Genomic DNA, 5415 nt, shown 5'->3' with positions numbered 1-5415 from the left:
TGTCAGTTTGTACTTAATGTTTTTCTTTCATATTACCATCCAAATCCACTTCCTAACCAAATCTTGAGTTGCTGTCGAGTTCATTCCTGTGTGAAATATTTTATTCAGATAAGCATGTTACTTTAAAGTAGCCTGGGAATTCTACTCCAAAGATAAGAATCTTAATTTTGGCAAGTATTGCTTTGCTGCAAATAACATTAATATCATACTGAGATTTGGAGGTGGGAAGTACAAATTCTAGCCTGGAAAGGTTGGGTCAAATGGCCTGTTTCTGTGCTATGCATCCTATGTAAATCCAGGAATGTGCCAATAGAATTGCAGTTTTAAAATTGGAGTTTGCATGTTATCCCTCAGCATTTATTTCTGCAGGGTACTCCAGTTTCTTCTCTTATCCCAAATACTGCATATGCAGTATTTAAGTTACCTTCAATGTAAAAGCAAAAGAATCAAAGGGGACTTTACGCAGATATGCAGGCAAATAAATTGCAGGCCCACAGTGAAATAGGCTATTTAGGCACTTGTCTTAAGTAAACAGTAACAACAACCTACATATATATTTTGCCTTAAATGTAGGAAAACATTTCTTTGATTATACCCCCCTGGAGAAGCTTGCAAAGACACCAAAATATACAAGCAGTTCTGCTATAAATGTGATAGTTATGTTCCTAAGAGACCTCCTATTACAGAAAGTTGCATTGCAGCAGAACAGTTGCCTTTTAAAGCACTGCAATTACACTATAACCAATTGGGGCTGTGTAATGCAAATAGTGTTCCCTATTCCATCAATCACGTTACCACCAATTTGTGTTATGGAAATGGACATTACAGCAAAACTCTGCAGTAGGATGAATGAGGATTCCCATTGCGTTCAGGAAAGTATAGGTGAGAGGGGAACTTAGTAGAATTAATCTTTCCAAATGACAAACTGAGAATTTCATAAACCCAGGATGCCACAATGCATTTTGCAACCAAAGGTCCTTTGTAACCACTGTTACAGGAAGGACAACAGCCAAGTTGTACACTAAGCCTCACAGACAGCAATAAAGATGAATAACCAAATGTTGGTTGAAGGTTAAGTACAGGATTAACAAAACAACACTCATACTGCAAGAGATCCTTTGGATAATAAGGGTTATGCCACTTAGCTCAGTAAGCTTGTCAAAGTCTCAATTGCTTTGCATTTTCTTAGAGATAGTCTTGTTTTAGTGCTGGCGATTCTTCACCCAAGAATGCTCACAACCACCTATAAATGCTACAAGGGTGCATTTTAAGGGATCAACAAAAGAAGGAAACCTTCTTGGTCAGTCCTTTACGGTAGAGGATGACTTGCTTCCACTGCAGTTCTACAGTGACTTATGAATTCTGTTCAGGATCAATGGTCTATTACAGGTGGGAGGTGGAGCTTGATAAAGTGGGTGGATAGGTTGGTTAGAGTGATGTATACTCTTTCCACTGATTATGGTTGTCCTTACTGTGCTACTATTCAAAAGACAAGTTATTTTCAGCCTTCCCAAAGACAATGCCATTAGGCTGAGTGATCAAGAGACAGGTTTCTTCATGAGACAGTTACATTTCTTCAGAGACTGAAGCCTTTTCTTTGCTCTCCTTAGAAATACTATGGTTCAGAGCAGTATGCCTACTTGAGATACCAACAGATGAAAAAGAACATGGCCTCTGACTAGTCACCAACACCCCACAGTGAATGGGACACCTATCTAAAAACAAAGCATCCTGAATAACAATTTTCCTTTAGAAGATGAAGAGTGGAAGTGATGCCTGGAATCCTCAGGCAGGCTACAAGTGGCAAGATGTCTCCACCCAGTTTACCCTGATGAAAATAGACTAAATGCAAAGCTGCTCCTGCTCTAGGAACACAAGCCCAACTTCCTTAATACAGGAATTATCTGTATACTGTTGGCAACTAGTTCTGGAGCAGATGAGACCTACAACTTGGCAAAGTAGTAGTTCTGGTACAAATGTGTTCTATTCATTGAAGAGAACATGCTACTGATTTGAGAGATATCATTCATGACAGTAAAGAAAATGATTGCAATATTAAAAGTATCATCTTGTTGCCTGTCACAACTGACTATTCCTCAACTGTCCCCTCCCAATGGGCTGGTGGCTCCTGCCAGAGCAGGAATGTACATTTTATCTATCAAGAGATATAATGGACAATCCCAGATGATAACAAATCCCAGAAAAAATATAGAAAGCAGCATCATCCACTAGACAAAGACTTTATGACTTTGAAGCAGTTGTTGACAGAATTAGTTTGACTTTGAGAACTGACCAACATCCTTCACTTATGCAAAGCATGATCATTACCATCTAATCCAAAAAGCCAATTCCAGTGCAGACTGAGATCAAGCAAGGCTGTGTCATCACACTGACTCCTTTTTTTGCTGTAATGTTTCATCTCATGAAGAAACCCTTCAACCTCCATCACCTCCACTCTCGAAGCAAAAATCACTGCATCATTACTTCCTAAAATGAAACAGATACTACACGCATTGGATGTAAAGCAGAGATGTCCCAAAATTATGGAAGGTATTAATAATTTTGATTCAGCCTAGCACATTTACACACTGTACTTAGTCATGCATCTGCTGTGTAAAAACTGCTGACTTTTCCGTTTGTTTACATCCAATGTGTAAATGTGGCCAGTATATTGTAAAACTGAGCTTATGTTTGTTGCATCTTCCATTCTCTTGGTCCCAATAAAATGGGCTCATTAGAAAAATCTCTTCTGATATGATGCATATTCCAAAATTATCCCCCAATCTTTTATCATCAATCCATTTCTACTTGCAACTTTTCTTACCACACCATTGTAATTAACACTTATTGACAATGTACTGATATTTTCCACAAAAAGCTACCAGAAAATTAGTACTCAATTCACATTTAATAGGTTCTATATTTGTTTTCATTACTTATGTATCCATCATTGTGTTAGCTTCAGGATGTTTTGTCCTTTTGATAGGACTAGGTGCAACTGATGACAGAATCTGGGTACATTAGCTGCTACATTAACAAAATCTAGTTTTCATGCTTTCCGCTGTTTGCTGCCACCTTGAGGATTTTTCAGGATGCTGTTCTTCTCAGAACCATTCTCCACTCATATCTTGTGGTGTAAATACATTGTGTATTTAGGAACTGCTTGACGATCATAACTTAAATATTTAGTTAAATAAATAATGGATAGGTGCATCCTTAGACTCACATAATGTACTGATCACCACTATTGCTCTCAATGTACTCTGAATTTCTAACAAAAGCATTTTCCTCTTAATGCTTTATTTGGCACAGGTCAGCCCAAGATGACTTCTCCGTTGCCTTAAGTGAATGCCTTTTTTTTCTGCTTCTCATTCTTGAGCATGATTTAATAGGCAATTTCTCTGTAGGATTCTTTCCCTATGCTTGATAATACTATTGTTAATGTCATTCTATAAACTACAGTTAATCAGATTGCATACTTGTAATCACACACTTTCCTCCTCTGGTTAATTCTCTTACAGGACCTCAAACTGCTTACTCCTTAATATTGTCGGACTTCAGTATTAAGTCATTTGAGCTCACTGAATTTTTTCAGTCTTACTGCTGTTCTGTTTAAGGTCTTCGACTCTTTCAAAGCAGACAATTACTGTCCTTGGTAGTATCCGTATTGCTAGAGACAAATAGTCTAGCAACAAAAATTACGAATTTGAGACTCACAATTCTATGCAAGCAAATATCATAAGTTTGCAAAAATATTTTCCAAAGGTAAAGAATATAGAAGGAATAAATTACACAGAACACAAGTTGCAAACAGAAACAGAATACACAATTAAAGTAAAATCTGTTTCAAATATAAGCTCTTGGAGAAGCCTTATGAAAATTACTAAACATACTGGGCCAGACTTTGTGGGGTCCACTGGCTGCAGGCAACACTTCAATTCCTGTGTCTTGAACTTACCTGTTCTAGATCTACCTAGTTGAGGACATCTTGGAAACAAGTGGCAAGACTAAGACTGACAGCTGGACATTGAGCTGATCAGTCAAGAAGGGAAGGCCAGAATAAGCACTATCCATGAAATTCTCCAGAAAACCTTTAACAGAAGGCAAAGTTTGGTGAATGACTATTAAAAGCCATGAAGAACTTTCAATGCCCCTGAATGTCCCCAATGTTCAGAAACAATGTTTCATTTTTCACTGTCTTCAAAAGTTTAAAACCAAGAGCATCAGATTTTCCACCACCAGTGCTTAAGAATCTCAGTAAGATCCTGCTGCATTTGCAAAGAAATCACAAACCTAGTGGCATTTGTGGGTAAATGGCACAAGTTCCACATAGAACTATTAGCAAGAACCAGGGCATAATGTCAGCAAATCAAAAAAAGTGATTAAATTAAAAATTTGAAACAGTTTGAAATGAAATACATATGCAAGAAGCGTCAAGGGGATTCTTACCGTGACAAGGTCAAAATTACAGGGAGGGCTTTCCCCTTCAGTTCTCGCTGCCTCTTCCCTTTCCATGCTACTTAAAATTGTTTCTAACTATTCCTAGCTCTGATTAAATGTCATCAATCTCAAACTCTTTCACCACGTAGAGATGCAGCCTGAGCTGCCAAGCATTTTCTGTTTTTTCTTCAGATTTCCAGAACCTACATTGCTTTTGGATCAAGGTTACATGGCATCTTCCACTGCAATATTGAAATAGTGGTCATATTACTAACCAGTGATTGGTCTCCAGATCTTACTGCAGACCTCCCAAAGTTTGAATTCCACCACAGCAGCTGTGAACTTCAAATTCAGTTAACCTGGAACAAGAGGTTAGAATGAACAATTGTAAATAAATCAACTAGTTAACTATAATTTAAAAAGAAACTGAAGATATCGTAAACCTAATCAACCTTACGATGGTCTCCTACTGAACATCTTGTGAATGTGCATCTCAGACAAGCAACAGCAGATTTAGAATCATAACTTTCTACCAACATACACAGATTATCATCACTAGCATTCCACTCTATCTGCAGGACAAGCCACCATTGACAGATTAAAAAGGGATACATTTAAATGGGACAAATCCGAGTAATGTGACTCAATGATGGCTTAAAAGATATGAAATCTTATGGCATCAATTCAAGACACATGTGGATCTATTCTCATCAGTTGATCAATTAATACGTCAACATTGTAGACTTGAAAGTAGTACTGAGAAACCAAGGGCACAGAATCTACTTTGTGTTGTGGAGCATCAATGTTCCTCACCAAGTGATTTAGACAACTACCAATAACCATGCTAGCCAGACTGGACCCACGGCAAAGGATGACAGAACCACTCAGGGTGGGGGAGGGAAATGACCACCAACCTAACATACAAAATGCATTCATCCCAGAACTTCAACATTCACTGCACACTGCCCCCCCCCA

This window comes from Pristis pectinata, chromosome 1 (genome assembly GCF_009764475.1).
Source record: "Pristis pectinata isolate sPriPec2 chromosome 1, sPriPec2.1.pri, whole genome shotgun sequence".
Lineage (NCBI taxonomy): Eukaryota > Metazoa > Chordata > Chondrichthyes > Rhinopristiformes > Pristidae > Pristis > Pristis pectinata.
Note: the sequence above shows the minus strand (reverse complement) of the source record.